This window comes from Hippopotamus amphibius, chromosome 8, assembly GCF_030028045.1.
Source record: "Hippopotamus amphibius kiboko isolate mHipAmp2 chromosome 8, mHipAmp2.hap2, whole genome shotgun sequence".
Classification (NCBI taxonomy): Eukaryota; Metazoa; Chordata; class Mammalia; order Artiodactyla; family Hippopotamidae; genus Hippopotamus; species Hippopotamus amphibius.
Genome location: NC_080193.1, coordinates 75,971,184 through 75,991,197, shown reverse-complemented (window position 1 = coordinate 75,991,197; position 20,014 = coordinate 75,971,184). Strand labels below are relative to the sequence as shown.

General features: G+C 45.5%; 1 long non-coding RNA gene across 1 annotated transcript in view; it reads right to left on the bottom strand.

Annotated features, from left to right (window-relative positions):
- Positions 1-1,623: 1,623 nt before the first annotated feature.
- LOC130859441 (uncharacterized) overlaps positions 1,624-20,014 on the bottom strand; it is a 36,798-nt gene continuing 18,407 nt past the window's right edge. The window contains exons 2-3 of the long non-coding RNA XR_009055200.1: positions 5,178-5,516; positions 1,624-1,729 (exon numbers count right to left, since the gene is read on the bottom strand). This is a non-coding gene — a long non-coding RNA (uncharacterized LOC130859441). The remainder of the gene's footprint in view (positions 1,730-5,177; positions 5,517-20,014) is intronic.

The window sequence follows — 20,014 nt, the reverse complement described above, 5'->3', positions numbered from 1 at the left end:
CAAGAAAACACATATCTCTGTCTTGCCTTTGGTGTAGATGCCCCTCACTCCCTGCTCAGCCTCCTCCCTTTGTCTCCCATGCAGACCATCAGCCAGCTCACCTCTAGAGGGCTCCAGTCGCTGTATCCCCCAGATTTGAGATTTCAAAGCCCCCCTACCTCTTGAAGCCCCCTCACCGGGGTCAAGGTGAGAGGCGTGATGGTTAATTTAATGTGTCAACTTGGCTGGGCCATGATGCCCAGATATTTGGTCAAATATTACTCTGGATGCTTCTGAAACGGTGTTTTTTTGATGAGATTAACACTTAAGTCAGTGGACTTTGAGTAAAGCAGATGACCCTCCATAATGTGAGTGGGCACCAATTGTTGAGTAGGCTTCAGGGAAGCTCCTTAAAGGAGGGCAGACTAGGCTGGCATGTGTCCCCCTGTCCCCCACTTTTCTCCTTCCCTGCACCTAAACTGTGGCTCTGATGGCTGGAGCTCCGGCAGTCATTTTGACAGATGGCAGAGGAAAAGCTAGAAGGAGCTTGGGTCCCTGATGGCATGAGAAGCTGCTATCACAACCCTCCAGACTTCTTTCACACAAAAGCCAAATAGACCTCTGCCTTGTTAGGCTGTGATTTTTGGTTACAAGCAGCTAAATTCAGTCCTGATATAATATCCAAACATCCAAACAACAGGAGCATGATTAATTAATCACAATCCAACCATTCTATAGATTATTTCATAGTCATTACATGATGGTGAAGAAAACTATTTAGTAACATGATATACAGGCATACTTTATGTTTTTGCACTTTGCTTTATTGTGCTTCGCAGATATTGGGTAGGGTTTTTTGTTTTGTTTTTTTTTTGGCACACGGGCTTAGTTGCTCCTTGGCATGTGGGATCTTCCTGGAGCAGGGATCGAACCCATGTCCTCTGCAGTGGCAGGCAGATTCTTAACCACTGCGCCACCTAGGAAGCCCCAAGGGTTTTTTTTTTCTTTTACAAATTGAAGGTTTGTGGCAACCCTGTGTTGTGAGATGATGGTTAGGATTTTCTAGCAATAAAGTATTTTTAAATTAAAGTATGTACATTTTTAGACACAATGCTATTGCACACTTAATAGACCGCAGTGTAGTGTAAACATAACTTTTATATGCACTAGGAAACCAAGACATTCTTGCGACCTGCTCTACTGCAACATTCATTTTACTGTGATGATCTGGAACCAAACCCTCAATATCTTCAAGGTGAGCCTGTATTGTTAAGTAGGTTTCAAGACAGCATGTATATAAGATCCCATCTTATAAAGAGAAAATATGCATAAAACATATAGAAAAAAAAGACTTAAAACAGTTACAACACAAAAACCTCTGGTGGCGATGCAGTGATTTTTCTTTTCTACCTCTCCATTTGTGTAGTATCTAAAGTTTTCTAGTTTTGTGAAAGGAGATTAAGAGTGGGGCTATTTTTTTTAAAGCAAATTGTGGAGATTTTAAAAATATGAACAACTTAAAGTTATTATTATTTTTTAAACACAAGACACCCTTGTAGCCCCATTAATACTTTGCAGAATGATGTCTATTATACTGTATCATGAACTGGCCCCTCATTATTTGCTGTCTCTCACCTTGCTCTCTTGGCTCCTGGGTCTGTCCGTGTTGGTATTCTCCAAGGATGTGTTCTGCTCTGTGAGCAATTCAAGTTCAGGGGCTCATTTACAGATTTCCCATTTTCCAGTGAATCTGTGATGTGTGAGAAATGTAGGAGTTAGGAATGGGCATCTCCCCTCCTCAGGCAATTCTCTCTAGAGACTAGGAAAGTAGCAACTGTCACCCTGAGAGGGAGTGAAGAGAGGTGTCCTTCCTCTCACACCCTGGAAGGGAAATTTGCCACTCCTTGTGCCGTATTCAGGGACCTGGAATGCCATTGCCATGAAAATTATAATTACCACATGAGAAACTTCATAGCCACGGGTGTATCCATCCACCCATCCGTCCATCCATCCATCCATGCATGCATAGTGGAGAAAAAAATATTGGAAATGAGCTTGAAAACTTGGATACAAACCTGGTTAATGTCTTAGATTCTAAGAGTCCTCTAAGAGACTATAGAACCATAACCACTGGTGTTATTGTTTCTACTGGACAAAAATCATTTGCAGCTTATCAGTTGTTTAACATCTAACTTTACAATGTCTGAGTCCTAATAGATACTACATAAGTCACTTCCCCTAGAGTGTCAGATCAGCCATAGATGGGGTTGTTAGTTAATGTTCTAGCATGACTTTGAAAGGACAGTCCTTGGCAGATGAGATGGAGATGGTTCTCACCTTCCAGACCCAGATCACAAACCGTGAACCCAAAGTGCCAGCCTTCTTTCCTTGTTAGGGGGTGAACCGGAGAAGCCCAGTGCTGGGTGGCCTATTCTGTCTGCTCCTCAGCAGAACCGTGTTTTCTCCTTGGACTGTGGATCAGGGGATGCTGGGCTGTCTTGAGAGTTAACTCCAGCGAGGTGAAATGAGGAAGTCACTTTACAAATAAAACTTCAAGTCTCTTGAGAGTATTTATTATGGTCTGAACATAAGTGGCATCTTTGGCTGCAGGAGGGCGTGCCGTGGTCCCTGTGTCTATACTGGAGTCAGCAGCCTCCACTCAGTTGGAGGCCACAAACTTGAGGCTCTTCCCCCATCAGCCCTTTTTCCCTCTCCAGCCTCATCCCAGGCACAGCCCCACACCCACCTTTTCTCCTGCCCAGAAAGACCCCCACCCTGCCCTTGGGCAGCTGTATCTGCTTTTCTCTCTGCTTGCAACACTCTAACCCTGCGAGTTCCGATGGGGTAGCCGCTAGACATGTAGGGCTGTTACATACTTGAAATGTGGCTCGTGTGACTAAGGAAGTAAATTCCTCATTTTTTAAAAACATAATTTAAATTTAAATGTAAAAACTGATAGTCAATTTCATTATTGGAAAACTTTTGAGGATATTTAGAGTAATCTGGGGATTATTTCTACTTTAACTTTTCTGGCTGTACATTTAATAACTTCTTTGGCTGTAAATTACTTCTTTGACTGCACATTTTATGAGATCTATATCCAGATCAGGAATTTCCACTGAAAATTTAGTATGCAAATTGAGAGAGATTATATGTATAAAATATGCAACAGGTTTCAAAAACAGTACAAAAAAAGACTATAAAATATCTCATTACTAATTTTTATATCAACTATTGACTACAGGATAAAATGACAATATTTTGGATGTATTAGGTTAAATGAATTGTTAAAATTAATTTTACTCATTTCTTTTTATTTTTTAATGTAAAAAAACTTTAAATGACATATGTGGCTTGCACTATATTTCTGTTGGACAGAGCTACTCTAACCCCCTTCTCCATCTGCGTGGGTTTTGGGACTAGAAGAATCTGAACTGTGGTTCAAGCCATACCACTCACTAGCTGTGTGATTTGGGGTAAGTGATTCAATCTCTCTGGGCCTTGGTTATTTTTTTTTTACTCTGTAAAATGGGTAAGGTAAGAACCACCTTGAAATGCCTGCCTACCTTAGGCACTAAGTACCCACAAGTTCTCAGCCAAATTAGCTGCTATTCTTTCTGGCCATGTCCTGATGCATCCTGCCAGGCTCACCTAAAATATCATCTTCTTTGGGGGTGGGGGGACCTGCCAGAAGGGTCTAGGGTCTAGTTTTTTTCCTTTACCTCTCTTGTAAACTTTGACACACTGCTTGCAGTAAAATGACATCATTATAATATTTTGGGTTTTGCAAGAGCAGAGACTTCTGCTTACTCATGTGTGTGCATTTAACTCTTATGGAAATTTTCAAACATACACAAAATTTGAGAAAGTAATATAATGTACCCACCACCCTACCCCCGTGACTATAATATTCCCATCATTGTATTTCTCTTGCTTTGCACTGTTCTCAGCACAAAATTCTGTGTTTGTGGTAGGTGGCAGAGAACCACGCTTTCTTTGCTGCTCCTCACATCAAGCAGTGGAGTCATTTTCTCCATCTGCTTTTATCTGGACTGGACCTGTGAGCTGCTTGGACCAACAGAAGGTGGTAGAAGTGACTGTGCAAGCTTTGACTACAGGTCTCAAGAACTGGTGGCTTCTGCTGCTGCTGCTCTCTGGGAACCCTGCTGCCATGAGGACAAGCCCGAGCTAGCCTCCTGGAGGATGAGTAACCACATGGAACAGAGACAAACAGTCCCAGCCGAGGTCCTCATGGACCAAGCAGCTCACTAGTGGCCAAAGAGGCTGTCCTTGACCTTCCAACCCCAGATGAGCCATCAGCTCACTGCAGAGGTCAGACAAGGTGGCCCAGACAGAGAAGCCACCCAACCAACCCCCTGAGTCAAGAGAAATAATAAATATCGTTGTCCTGTCTCTATGTTTTACGGGTAGTTTAACATGAGGCAAAAGGCTACTCGATAGAGTTTAATGAAAGTTTCTGTACCAGTTCATGTCTCCCCATCACATGCAGGGCAGCGTGCTGTCTGTCCAGTGGCAGCTGCCGTACCCTAGGGACTAAGAAAGTGTCACACACTCCGCAACCCCAGCATGCTGCCTGCTCAGCCACGTGGGTGTCACAGGGGAAGAAGGCTCAGCTCTGACAACCCCCATTTGTAAACGTTTCTGGACCCTATTCTCTTCAACAAATATGCTTTGAGCAGATAAAATGTGCTAGGAACTGGTTTAAAAGATTAAGGGTTCCTGCTGCAAAGCTATTCCCAAGGTATTAATCTCTCCTATTTTCAGGACAACAGAAACTCTAGCCATCACGGCAACGGTGAGAGAACAGGATAGAACCTCATCTCTCAGGAAACTCATGTTCCCAGATATCCTTACATGTAGATAGATCCAAGCCTCCCTTCTAGAATGCATGGAATCTGGGGGGTTTGCTGAGTCCTGGAACAAGATGTCTCTTTTAAATAGAAGCCAGTCTTATTGTATCATTTGGTTCAGCACTTTCTCCTGAAGTATCCACATTATCTTATTGGGGGAATTTGAATTCTTTGGATAACGGCTTCAAAATGTTTCACCTTACTGGACCTGTCCTTGATAATTTTCAATGCCTTTGATTCTCCTTTCATTTAAGTGGGGGTCTTTCAGTCCCGTGGACTCCAACTGGATGTCAAGGAGCAGCTGTGACAGCCATCCCTGGTACTGACCTGCTGGGTGTCCGGCGTTCCACTCGGGAGTGCCTGTGGCTTTGCCTTTGCTTCTGTGTCTCACAGTGCGATTGAAGATGGAGTTTCTCTGGATTGGGGTGTAGCAATGGGATGCTTTGTCTTGCGTCTCCTGGTCGGCATGGGGCTTCCTGTCTTCTGAGAGGACCTCAGATTTCACACTGACCGGCTCATCAATCTCCCGTGAACCACTCACTGATTTCTTCTGGGGCTTTTCCAAATCCTCAGAGTCCCTGGTCTCCATGGAAATAAGTCTGATTGCTTCTTAGCAAATGACTGGAGATCAATAAGCTCCCTCAAACGTACCTGGTTTTGAGTGCTCTAGAACAGAAAGAGAACAGTTTTCAGTCACAGTCGTCAGGCTAAATTTGCCATTCAGAGTATGGAATTCCACACCCATTCAGATCTGAGGAAATTTCAAATAATCTGTGCATCCCGGCGACTACATCTTTGTCAATGAAAATTGGAGTTTAATCACTGCAATTTGGGTGCATTCATGTATCATTTTATAATTGAGGTTTGTTAATTCTATTCAGAGGCTATACTTGTGGGGAAAATGCTGAAAGTGGCTTGTGTAACTAACTTTCAAGTCCTGTAAACATTTGCTGAATAATTCAGGAGAGGGTAGCAAGCACAGTGGGGGAAGCTCCGGGAAGCCAAAGCAGGGGAAAGGAAGGTGTGTGGCCACGAAAAGGAAGAGTTGTGGGAAGAATAGGAAGGGCTCTCCGTGAGTGACAGGTCCCAGGACAGTAAATTTAGAGATGGGAAGTCTTTTTTATTTTCTCATTATTATTTACCTATTTTTTTAATTGAAGTATAGTTGATTTACAATGTTGTGTTAATTTCTGCTTTTTAGCAAAGTGATTCAGTTATACATATACATATTCTTTTTTTTTTTAATATTCTTTTCCATTATGGTTCATCATAGGATACTGAATATAGTTCTCTGTGCTGTACAGTAAGACCTTATTGTTTATCCGTTCTATGTATAATAGCTTACATTTGCTAACCCAAACCTCCCACTCCATCCTTCCCCCAACTGCTTCCCCTTGGCAACCACAAGTCTGTTCTCTGTGTCAGTGAGTCTGTTTCATTTGTGTCATATTTTAGATTCCACATATAAGTGGTATCATATGGAATGTGTCTTTCTCTTTCTGACTTACTTCACTTGCTATGATAATCTCTACTGGCACCCATGTTACTGCAAATGGCTTTATTTTGTTCTTTTTTAAGGCTGAGTAATATTCCATTGTATATATGTACCACATCTTCTTTATCCATTCACCTATCGATGGACATGTAGGTTGTTTCCATGACTTGGCTGTTGTGAATAGTGCTGCCGTGAGCATAGGGACGCATGTATCTTTTTGGATTAGAGTTTTGTCTGGATATATGCCCAGGAGTGGGATTGCTGGGTCATATGGTAACTCAATTTTAATTTTCTGAGGAACTTCCATACTGTTTTCCATAGTGGCTGCACCAACTTACATTCCCACCAACAATGTAGGAAGGTTCCCTTTTTAGAGATGGGAGGTCTTGAACCTTGCGAGGACAGCCTCTTGCCGTCCACCGGGGGCCAAGTCTGGTTGGTGGCTTAGAGGCCTCTCCTATAGGACAATGTTGTATGGCAGCTGCAAGAAGGAGAAGCCCTCCTGCATCCCACAGCTACCTCAGCGGTTGGAGTCACAGAATGGTTACCTCCCTCCGGGGTGACCCTAAAAGATATATCATCTGAACCAGGACACTTTTCATAGGAAAAACGGGTATATTAGGAATACACCAGGACTCCCAGGCAAACCCCATTTCCCTCCCAACACAGGCCTTATTCGAGGGTACGGGTCTTAGAGTGGAGCGGACCACATGCATCCTTCGAGTCAGGTATAAGCTGGTAGGGGGGCTGCCAGACAGGGGGGCCACGCTAGGAATTCTTTGTGGTTCCCCACCCATCTGAGGGTTCAGAACCTGGGGTCCCATGGGTCCTGGGGAGGTTTAATGGGAACACAAAATGTGTGGAGAGGCTGTGTGTGTATGTGTATATACGTTTTTCTTGATTACAGGTCCAGAACCTCTATCATGTTCTCAGAGGGCTTAGAGACTCTGGAAAGAACCACCTTAAGAACCAACTTCTGTCTCTGTTTTCTTTCTGAGAACAGAATGAATGGACCCTGGACTTGAGGGCACACTCCCCTTTCCCACTGCACCCCTCTACTTACAACCAGGTGCCCTGGCTACCTCAAGCCCTGCCCCTGGAATTCCCCATAGGTGGGTTCTCAAACACTTCTCCTCCCCCACCCCAGGCCAAACACATACCAGGATTTCAGGGCAGTTGTTCAGGTGATCTTAGAATACTCAGGAGGGGCGTGGGCTTCCCCCATCCCTCAGGCAGAGAATATCCTTAGTTATCTAAGGCAGGAATTCAGACTTTCTGGTTAGAAGAGATTTGAGGATCCAAGACCATTCTGCTTCCTAGAACTATCTGCATAACAGTGCAGAGCAGAAACTCACTCTGGGATACTGCCTACCTGCCTGCAGGTCTGGTGATATGAGATTAATGACCTGCCCAAGAATAATCAGCCTAGAGAACCGAGCATTCAGGTGTTAGAGACTGAGAAACCTTAAGACGGGGTCCTGCCCTGAGGCATCTTGGTTGGGAGCATGGAGAGCTTCTTCACTGTCAAGATCAGCTGTGCAACCCCAACAAGCCTCTTGTAGACCTGCGTCCATGTCCTGACTCATAAATGCTGGGTGTGCCCTGCCCTATGGGATCTGTTGGACAGGTCCCCATCCTGCTGGCTAATCCAGACGTCACTTGGAGAGGCAGGCTGCAAATTCTGGCAGCCAGAGAGGAGAGCACAGTGAGTAAGAGGTCACATTTAGGTGCTGGATAATTAATAGGACACCCCTCCCAGGAGCACCTGGGAGGGCATCGCTTATAACAAACTTGGCAAGGAACCCACAGCTGGTGGGCAGGATGGGCGATTTTCATTGAAAACATGTTTAGCCTGAGTCAACAAGGAAATGTCACTACAAAGAAAGCTAAACTGTTCTTGGACCACGTCATGGAATGAGAGAGATGGGGAGGATGCTGTCCTGGCCAGATGAGTGGGGGACCCCTGCTCTATGCTCTGGTGAGAACCTGCCCAACCAAAAAGGGGCTGGGTGGACAGGCCGAGAAGACCCAGGAGTGACAAGGTCAAGGTCGTCACACATATGCCCCCTGGGGTCTGGGACAGGAGGGGGTGGGATTAGGACCGCCACGGGCAAGGACAGACTTCAGCTTTGGATTTCAGAGCTATCCAAAGGTGGCTTTGAATTCCTTGTCACTGGAGATGTCCAGAGAGAGACTGTTGGGATTTTAGGAATCAGTGATTCTGACCTATGCCCATGACATATTCTCTTTTCCCTGCCCTCTGGGCCTCCCAACTGGGTCCAGACTCCTATACTGAGGCTGTTCTCAGCTCAGAATTGATCTGGGGGCAGTAAGTGGGCAGGGATCCCCTGGGCAGGTAATGCAGGAGTTAATTCTGTGTTGGGGGGTCAGTCTGAACTGGGTCCGGGAGTTCCTATCGCATCCTTGATGACTGTGGTGAGAAGGTAGCGGGATCCCCCGGAAGCTCTGGGCCGGCTGGGCCGGGAGGCATCACACAGGTGTATCACCCAGGTGTGGCAGGTGGCGGCGAGGGTGCGGAAGATGTGTGAGAGGAATGACTGGATCAGTGACTCAAGGTGGTTTTGGGAGGAGCAGGGAGGGGGCCGTCCCAGTGGCAGTTGTGGGCCAAGGTGACGGCGGCTGGTGTGGAGTGGGAGAGGAGCCAGCCTGGGGTTGGAGCACACTGGTTTCAGGGAGGTGCCGTTGGAAAACCTCCCAGGAGGGGAGTCTGCCGTTGGAAATCCTCAGCAGAGGCTGCCCGACTGTTACACACAGGGCATCTCCTGCTCTGACCACAAGGCACCTCGAAGTCCCCTACCGCATCCTGGCCCTGAGCACGTACTGTTTTTGGCGTTCAAGGTTATTATTTTTTAAAAAAGGTTATTATTTCTGTCATTATTGTGACCATTATTATTTTAGGCTGTTTGAAAAAATTAAGATAGGGACCTCCCTGGTGGCACAGTGGTTAAGAATCTGCCTGCCAACGCAGGGGACATGGGTTCGATCCCTGCTCTGGGAAGATCCCACATGCCACGGAGCAACTAAGCCCGTGCACCACAACTACTAAGCCTGAGCCCTAGAGCCCACGAGCCACAACTACTGAGCCCGTGCCCTGTAACTACTGAAGCCCACAAGCCTAGAGCCCGTGCTCCGCAGCAAGAGAAGCCCCCACTTGCCACAACTAGAAAAAAACCCATGTGCAGCAATGAATACCCAATGCAGTCAATAAATAAATAAATAAATAAAATAATAAATAAATCTTTAAAAAAATGAAGGTATCATTTATATACAATAGAATGTGCCTTCGTTAAGTGTATGGTTCTGAGTTTTGACGAACACATCACAGTTCACATAACCTCAGCTGGGATACAGGACATTCGATCATCCCAAAGTTCCCTTGTGCCCTACTGCAGGCAGCCCTTCCCATGCCCCCAATACCCAGAGACCACCGATGTGTATCTGTTCCTCTAGTCTGCCTTTTCATGACTGCCATGTAGACAGAACTATAGCCTTCAGTATCTGGCTTCCTTTGGTTGGCGTGATGCACTTGCCACCCAGCCTGGCTGTAACAGCAGTGGTCGCCAGCGTTGTGAATTCATGGACACCTGCACAATACATCGTGATGGGCACTTGGCTGGGAGTCAGGGACTTGGGTTCGCATCTCCATTTCTTGCTGCCTGTAATCACCTACTTACACTGGGCGAGTCAGGGCCTCAGTTTCCTGTCCAGGAAACGTGGGTTTGGGTGGGTGTTCTTGGGGGTTCCTTAGCCAGCTCTCAATTGCTGTGACCCGGGGAGACTCTGAGAGCCCTAGAGGGAAGCTCGTGGTAACAAGAACCCTTGGGATTGCTCCCAAATGTCCCTATCATTTTCTTTAAATGAGGGGGCTCTGAAACCCTGAGAAAATATGTTCCATCCTGAGGACATCACGCGTGCGCGCGCACACACACACACACACACACACAGTTTGTAAAACCTAGAAAAACAACTCTGATTCCACCTCAATTATTGCCTATTTCAGGCAAATATGTTCTAAGTCTACAATATGTTTATAATCATTACCATTCTTCTAATCCATTAACTGCTGGAAAGACCAACAGCCCTCTCCCATCTTCTAATGTTATTCTTAAAGTCCCAGTAGCAGAAGTGTGTGGGGGAGGCTTTATGATGAGAAGGGGGCTTATCGCAGAGCTGCGTCTGCACGGTATTCGTTTGTTCACTCACTCACTCACTCATTCACCAAGCATTGCTGCCATGTCGTGGCGTCTGGCACCTGCTGGCATGGTGTACACATCTTTGTTCCACGTCTGCCCACATTCCCTCGTCAGGAAGCTCCAGAAGGGCGGGTCTCGGTCTGTTTTGTTCTCTGCTGTTCCTGGTGCTGGGCACATAACAGCACTCTGTGAGCACGTGTTGCTCATAGCAGTGAGTGAATGGATGAGCTACCTCCATGAGGCTGTTGTGATAACTAGCAACATTCATAGATAAGGAAGCTTTGGTAGCTCGCCTGGGATTGCGCAGCTGGTAAATGTACAGCAGAGATCACACCACATCTGTCTGGCTTGCTTGCTGGGGGAACCTGTGATGTGGTCAAAAAATATTATTGTAAATACTGGCTGAAGGCTGGCCTGGGTGAATGAGGCAGGAGTCGGGCTTGTAGTCTTCGCTTTCCGTGCTACCTATGCGGCTTCAGGCACATGAGTCAACGGTGACTGTTAGGACTTCCAGCACTGGGCCGAGGGCCAGGGGGCCTCCCTGCATGAGTCAGTTGCCTGGGAGGTCAGGACCCATGGGAGTAGGTGGTGGGGAGGGGAGTGGGGGAGCTGTCTGCAGGCCCGGCTGGGACGACGCAAGCCAGGGGCCAGGGGCCGGGGTGGATGACTGCATGGTGGGCACGAGGAGACCAGTCCCCTAGATCAGGGTTTCTCCGGCACGCATATGCAGGGGCTCTTAGGATGCAGATTCTGGCTTAGGAGGCCCAGGGTGGGGCGCAGGAGGCAGTGCTGCGAGTCTGAGGACCAGCCTTGAGCAACGTCCTAGTGGAGCGAAACCACAGCACCCTCGACAGCTGTGGGAGCGGGGCCCTGGGGTGCTCCGCCCCTGCTGCCCTGCACTTTGGCCAGGTTTAGGCGGCATTGCTGCAGGTCAGAGGCAGAAGACAGAAGTCTTGGTGGAGAGCAGGGCTGGGGCAGGGGTAAGGAGGGGGGAGGGGCCCTGAAGCAGGTGCTGTCCCTTCACTGTCCCCTTCTGCCTCTCATAAGGGAAAGAAGTTGGGGCAAGGAGCGGTGGTGGAAAACAAGAGGATATGGAGGAAGAGCTCTCCCAGGGGCCAGGGGATGAAGCACATCTATGCTCTAGATGAGAGAGTTGGGCACCTGCTCTGAACAGTCTCTCTGGGTGTTGGGATGGTCCAGTAGGACCTGGTCATGCCTTTCTGCAGCTAACAGGGGCTACGGGAGGAAGAAAATTCTACAGGGCAGAGAGGCAGTGAACAAGGAGGCCAGTGGAGGGTCCTTTGCAGGGAAGCGTTGTGGTGAACAGATCACAGGGAAGCCTGGGTGGGGGAGGTTCGTTCCCACACCAGTCAGAACATCCTGAAGGGCCGCGCAAGGTCAATGTCTGGAGCCGGAGCCTCGGGCTCGGGCTCGCGCTCAGCCAGGCAGGGGTTAAACAGGAGGAGACCCCGGCAACTTCAGGCAGAAACACTTGGGAAAAACTCTCAACAGATGACACTAAAGACACTCTCATCTTCAGGGAGGAGCCAGGGCACTGTGACCATGGGATGTGTTAGCTGTCCACGTGGCGGGGTGGGGGGAGTAGAGCTGGGAAATGTGGGCTGCAAGGGGTGGGAGGATGAAGGCCCTTCAGCTGTGACATGGCAACAGGAAGGGCCTGGATGCACTGACACACAGGCAGGTGAGATGGAGCCCCTGAAAGGGAGGCAGGCCTGGCTCATCCCAGCTCACCTGCATCATCTCATTCCTGTCCTAGAACTGGTACCTTAGTCTCTTCCCAGGTAAACAACAGTGTTTGACTTGAGCCATAAACCATAAACGCTTTTTTTTCCCCCCTTTCTTTTCTTCCTCTCTCTCTCTCTCCCTTCCTTCCTTTCCTTTTTTTTTTTTTTTTTTTCTGGAGCAAAGAAGGAAAGCTACTGAGGAAGATTTTGGGTAACAGAGGAAAAACATGAAGTTTCTGGTTTGGTAAAAAAGCTCCAGCAAGAAAAGGAGTTAGGAAAGCTGCCCCAGAATCTACTCTGCTGTCAGGACGACTTTCACTGTGAGAATCACAAGTGTAACACATGACAGTTGTAGAAAATATGGAAAAAGCAGCCGACTGCACAGAGGACAGCTGTTGCCCTGCCCTTGGAGATGCCACTGGGAACGTTTTGGTGTCCTAGAGGGAACAGAGGAGAGGAAGGGAGTGGGAGACCCAAAGAGAGCAGGAGCCTGGGAAAATCTGAAGTGGGAATTCAGAAATTGGGGAACAATGGTGGGAGGGGCCAGATCTGAAAGGGAGTTTGAGAAGGGCAGCTGGGAGCCAGGCCCAGGCGCCCAGAGGGCTCTGCACACCGGGTGAGGTTCAGCTGCGGTGTGGTCAGTTGGCTTCAGGAGGTGTTGGGGAGGGGGGTCCCTGCAGGACTCAGACCAGGACGAATAGGAAAAACAAGTGTATAGAAATAACCATGTGGGGCGGGGGTGGGCAGGGTGGGGCGGGGGTGGCTATGTTCAGTCGGGTGGCCTCCCTGAGGGCATGTTTGGGCAGAGGCCTGGAGGAAGCCAGGGAGCAAGCCCAGGGGGAGACAGGACGCAGAGCTTCCAAACTGGATTTGTTGACTTACTTTTGGCTCAAGAAGGAGGAAAGTAAAAATGAACCCTGGTTTTCCTTTAAGGCTGTTGAACTGAAACACTGGGAAAGGAAGCAGGAGTTTAGGGCAGATATTGGGCCTGAGATCAGAGAGAAGGCACATTTGGCAGGAAGCTGGACTTGAACATGGTCCTCCGTGACAGGGGCTGAACCAACCAGAAGTGACCAGGAAGGCTGAGTATCAATTATAGTAACGACTCACTGAGCACCAACTTAACAATAACAGTTTCTAATCCAAACAACCCTCTCTTTAGAGACAGAGAACACTAGAACACAGTGAGGTAAGGAATGTTCTCAAGGCCGCGAGGCTGCTGTGTTCTTCTGGGGCAACCCGCTTCCCACGGCGCCACCATCAGCGCTGCATCCTAGTAGCCCAGGATACACACAAAAGACGGGAAGTGCGTTAGACACAGCGACAAAATTCATGTACAGGGTGAAATAGATTGTGATAGGTCAAGTGTGAATGGCACTTCTTTTCCCAATGATGGAACAGAAATTGGTGAGATTAATCTTAAACCTGGGAACTGGGCAGTGGTATAGAGAGGGTGAGTGCATTTCTTTTTTACAGGGTGGCATTTACATGCCAGAGAGGGGTGTGGCATGTATATGCATGCAACTATCTATCTATCCATCTATCTATTCATCTATCTATCTATCATCTATCTATCTATCATCATCTATCTATATATCTATCTATCCATCCATCCATCCATCTACCTATCTATCCATCTATCTACCTACCTATCCATCCAACCATCCATCCATCCCTCCCTCCCTCCATCCATCCCTCCCTCCATCCATCCACACACACTTAATCTGCAACACGAGGGAGGAAGAAAGCCAGAGACTAAAAAACCAAACTAGCTATTCATGCTGAAAAAAAACAGTCAGTGACAGCATAAGGGAGCAGAGATCCAAGTGCGACTGAGCTGCGTCAGTGGGGGCGATGGAGAAAGGAAAGGGTCAGCTGAAAAGCCTCCAGGTGATGCCTGCAGGTGGTGGCAGGCACATGGGAGGGCAGAGAAACTGCAGATAATGGAACTTAAAAAAAAAAAAGAATAATCCTTTCACTTTAGAGTTACAGAAAAGTTGCTGACAATGGAACTTTTGGTTCCTCCTAAAGGAACCAAAGAGCTCTGAGTCCAATATGAAGTAGTTCACTCTTTGGAGGTCCTCACCATTCAGTGGGTGTTCAGAGTCAGCAGTCAGCAAGGAATTGGGAGAGGAGCGTAAGGGAGCGTGCAGCGGCGGGTGAGAAACCCCAGCCACAGCACCACTGGCTGGAGGGGCAGGGGCTGGTCTGGGTCGCAGGGCTTGAACAGCCAGGAACGGAACCTCCCCCGTGGCTTGAGGTCTGCTCCACGTGCTCTTTCCTGCTCTCTTCCTGGCTCGTGTAGAGCAGAATTTTTCCTGTTGTTCTGGAATTGCTGCTAACGCCAACCAGGGCGTAGTCCTATTCACATTTCCGCTGCAGCTTGTGCCAGCCAGCAAGCCACCCCAAGGGATTACTGAAGGATATATGCCTCCTCACTGCAACCCACCTTGATAAAAGAAGAAGAGGAAGAGGGGAGGAGCCTGGCCTCTGGGGGCACCGCATTCCATGCAAAGAAGAAAGTGGTTCCAAGGGAGCCTTGGAAAAACCCAGGAAGGGGAGGATCCCAGCTAGGAATCGCAGGGCTGTGGCACCCATGGGCCTGCTCCAGAGTCTATTGCGAGAGGGTTCTGAGAGCCTGCGGTGATGGTGCCTGGTCCTTTTTGTCATCCCACCTGTTCTTCCTGAGGTTTGGGGTTACACTGAATGTGGGACTGGAGATGGCTTCGGGTCGGAGGATTTCTGAGGGCAGGGGCCTCACACTGTGGGGCTTGAGGGGACCGTGACCTGATGTGTCCTAGAAGGAGGTGAAGCATGCCCACTTCATCCTTGTTCTCCATGGTGTTCAATGCAGCCCACGAAGAAGACCCCAGAGTTCCCTAAATTCCTGAGAGCCCAGAGGTTGGCAAGAGGTAAGGGTGGGGGGCTTCCCAGGTGGCCACTTGGCCAAGCCATGGGATACCCAAGCTGGAGAAAAGGTTGGGAGCACGCATGTACCTAGAGGACCAGAGGGGGATAGGGTGGCCTCTCTGGGAGGGATGGTCTCCAGGTGGGCAGGAAAGGAAAGGGGAGGAGTTTCAGTTGAACACTAGCCCAAGCAACCTCGAACATCCCATCAGCAGAGGCGTCAGAGCCAGGCTGAACCACAGGGATGCCTGCTAGCATGAACAGGCAGCCATGGAAGGAGCCCTCCGCTAGCTGACCCCTGCTCCCTCCCCGGCCCCTGAGGAAGGGAAGAGGGTGTGGAGGTGTGGAGGTGTCTCCAGGCCAGGCCTCCCACTCCACACAGTCTAGCCTGCGCTAGAGGGAGGGGAGAGAAACTCTGAAGAGTGTGATGTTGAACTTTGAAATTTTAAACACAGGTGAAATGGGTAAAGTATACAAACAGATAGTTCACAGAAAATACAAATGCCTCTCAATAACCGGTGAAAGATTTTCAACCCCATGTCTCGCAAGAAGAGGGGAACTCCACTGAGATCTTTTTTTTTTTTTTCACTTATTATGTTAGCAAAAAACAAAAATCAAAACTTTGAAAAGCGATTGGCGAAGCTGAGGGGCAACAGGTATCCCCTTCCCCTCATCATTGCCGGTGGGATTTTTACATTGTTTCCATCCCCATGAGGACAGTTTGGCAACCTCTATCAAGGTAAAAAGCAAGTATGCTTTAGCCCAGCAATCCCACCTGCAGGAATTTGGCCCATGGATCTGCTTGCAGGGAGTGGCCTGTATACAGGTGACCCCCTGCAGCATTGCCTCAAGGAAAGAGATTAAAGATGGTACAATTTCTTTCAATCAGGAACTGATCATACCAAGTAGAAAAGTCTAAACATTTCCATCAATTGAATAAAATGCAGTTGTACTGATCAAGAAAGAATCCTAGGCTATCTCAAGAAAGCAAAAGAGCAGAAGAGTATTATGTTTCCACCAGCGTAAAAGGGGAAAATATATTCGAATTTATTTGGATGTACCTAAAAATTTCGGGAAGGGGTTACAAAAAGTTAGTGTCAAAGTTTACCTATATACATATTTTTATTAGAGGAGGTAGCCTGGGCAGATGGGAAATAGGTTTGGGAGGGAGGCAGACTTTAAAGTACATACCTTTTAATAAATTCTGATTTTTAAAGGTTATGTCAATGTGTTAACATATTTGAAAATTAAATATATAAATCTTTTAAGAAAAAAATGAGGACAGAATCTTAAATACAGAAATAAATCACTTCTAAAAACTGAAAGAGACAGGGAAGTTATGGGATCTGACCAAGAAGCCACTGAGAGCCCTGCTAGGCAGCAGGGCAGTGAGTGTGGACAAAAGAAAATTGGTAGCCATAGCAGGGAAAAATAAAGCTGTTTTATGTTTATACCTTCAAAAACTGAGCTTTCCAAAAAAATCAGATACAGAATAAGAATGAACTGTTAAATAGAATGTTTTAATTCCTGAATTAAAACATTTTTGGAGTAATTTAATAAAACAGAGGCAATTCATAATTATTAGGCAATCTTAATATGATGTAGCATATCAGTGGGTTAGCGACACAATTAAACACGAATCTCCAGGAAAGACCCTGAAAAATAAAACTAGAAGGAAAATTCATCATGATAAAGAATACTGTGTGTATCTCGAATGCAGTGATGCTGAAACGTCAGAGCTGGATGTTGCTCTCATCGTTAATAACCTGTTTCTTGGGGGTTTAGCCAAAGTAATGAGACATAAAACAAATGTTGTCAGAAAGGAAGATGAAGTAACCATTATTTGCAGGTGATTTGTATGCCTAGAAAGCCCAAAGAACCAATTAAACTATTGGAATTATGAAGAATTCAGCCCAGGGCCAGAATAGGATAGATTTACTATATGTCAAAAATAACAAGAAAATAGAGAGCTTCCAATCATAGCAGAAAACAAAACCAGAAAATACGGGATAATTGTATAAATAAATACAACCTATATAAAGGAAAAGCTTGGGAGATGGAAGGAGCTTGCATCTTTAGAGAAGCACTTAAGCTATGGGTTTTTCTTGGATAGGAAAATGGAAAATTAAAAATATGTCAATTCTCACCAAGTCAATATAGAGTTTTAGTGCCATTCCAACTAAAGAATTCTAATTAAAAAAACCCTCATTGGGACATTTTGATAAAACGATTATGAAGTTCATAGGCAAGATTGGAAGAAAGGCAACACTAGCTCAAACTTTTTGAGAAATATGGGTAATAAAATCTGCTTCTCCTAAATACCGTAAAATGCTACAATAATAAAAGGAATGTGGTACTGGCACAAGGTAGTCAATCAGTAAAACAGAATGGCCAGAAGAGGCATCACAAACATAAAAAATGGAGGGATTGTAAAACCAGACAAAAATGTCACAAGAAAAGAAAAATATAGACCGATATCTGTTGTTAGTATAGATGAAAAGGACCTCAACACCAGGCTAGAAAACTGATATATAACTAAGATATATCAGCTATATCTTCTTATAATCAAGTAGAATTTATCCTTGGAATGCACGGTTGGTTTAACACATAAAAAGCAATTAATGTAATGCACCATACCAAAGAAATAAAGGACAAAATTACATGATCATCTCCATAATTTGGCATCAATTAGCAGTGGACAAAGATCCAACAATCTTTCCTGATAAAAGTAGTCAACAAACCATATAAAGAAGAAAACTTCCTCAACTTGATAAAGGGCGTCTATGAAAACCCCGCAGCTAATACCATGCTTAGTTGTGAAAGACTGGATGTTTTCTTATAAATTGGGAGGAAGATAAGGATGCCCACTCTCACCACTACTGTTCAACATTGCAATGCAGGTTCCAGCCAGAAAAATTAGCCAAGAAAAATAATTTAAAGACAGATTGGAAAGGAAGGAGTAAACCTCTATTTGCAGATGACATGATCTTATATTTGGAAAGTCCCAAGGAATTCCCTAAAAAACCTGTTGAAAATAAATTCAACAAGGTTTTATGATATAAGATCAATATACAAAAATCAATTGTATTTTTATACAGTAGGAATGAATATACCAGAAGCTAAGAAAAGAATTCCACTTGTAATATCATCAAAAAAATTTAGGAATATAATTTAACAAAAAAAAGCACAAAATTTATATTCTGAAAACTATAAAATATTATTGAAAGAAATTAAGGAGTACCTAAGTAAATGGAAAGACATTCCATTCTCATAGATCAGAAGAATTAATATTGTTAAGGTGGTGTTGCTCACCCCAACTGATCTACATATTCAACACAATCCAAATCAAAATCCCAGCTGGCTTCTCTGCAGAAATTAATAAACTGATCATAAAATTCATATGGAAAATTCAAGAACCCACGCCAAAACTATCTTGAAAAAGAATAAAAGACTTACATTTCTTGATTTCAAAACTGACTACAGAGCAACAGTAGTCAAGACAGTGTGGTACTGATACAAGGACAGACATATAGATCAACAGAATAGAATTAAGAATCCATAAATAAACCTATCCCTCCATCCGAGATTAACTGATTTTTTAAAAAATTTTTTAAAAGAAGTTTTATTGAGATACAGTTAACAGACAATAAACTGCATATATTTAGAGAGTACTATTTGGTATCCCAATCTCCCAATTCATTCTCTCCCAACCCTCCCCGCTTTCCCCACTTGGTGTCCATATGTTTGTTCTCTACATCTGTGTCTCTATTTCTGCCTTGCAAACTGGTGATTAACTGATTTTTGTCAAGAGTGCCAAGGCCATTCAATGGGAAAACAATAGTCTTTTCAACAAATGGTGCTGGGATAACTGAGTATCTGCAAGCAAAAGAGTGCATTTGTGTCTCTACCTCATGCTATATACAAAAGTTGACTCAAAATGGATCAAGGCCTAAAGGTAAGAGCTAGAACTATAAAATTATCAGCAGAAACCATAGGTGTAAATCTTCTTGACATTGGATTAGGCAATAGTTTCTTAGATATGACACTGAAAGCACAAGCAACAAAAGAAAAAATAAATTGGATGTCATCAAAATTGAAAACTTTTATGCTTCAAAGAATATCATCAAGAAAATGAAAGAATACCTCAGAAAAGAACAAAAATCTTGCAAATCATATATCTGATAAGGGTCTTGTATCTAGACTATATAAAGAACTTGTACAACTCAATAATAAAAATAAATAACCTGGGCTTCCCTGGTGGCTTAGTGGTTAAGAATCGGCCTGCTAACACAGGGGACATGAGTTTGAGCCCTGGTCTGGAAAGATCCCACATGCCGCAGAGTAGCTAAGCCAGTGCGCCACAACTACTGAAGCCTGCATGCCTAGAGCCTGTGCTCTGCAACAAGAGAAGCCACAGCAATAAGAAGCCTGTACACTGCAAGGAGGAGTAGCCCCCGCTCTCCACAACAAGAGAAAGCCCGTGCACAGCAATGAAGACCCAATGCAGCCAAAATAAATAAATAAATAAACAATAAATGTATTTAAAAATAAATAAATAACTCAATTAAAATGTGGCAAAGGATCTAAAGAGACATTTCTCCAAAGAAGTACAAATGGACCAAATGCACATGAAAACTTGCTCAACATCATTAGTCATCTGGGAAACACAAATCAAAACCACAGTGAGATACTACACCACAGGATGGCTATAATCAAAGAGCAGTTAAGTGTTGGTGAGGATGTAGAGAAATTGAAACCCTATACACTGCTGATGGGAAGGTAAAATGGTGCAGGCATTTTGGA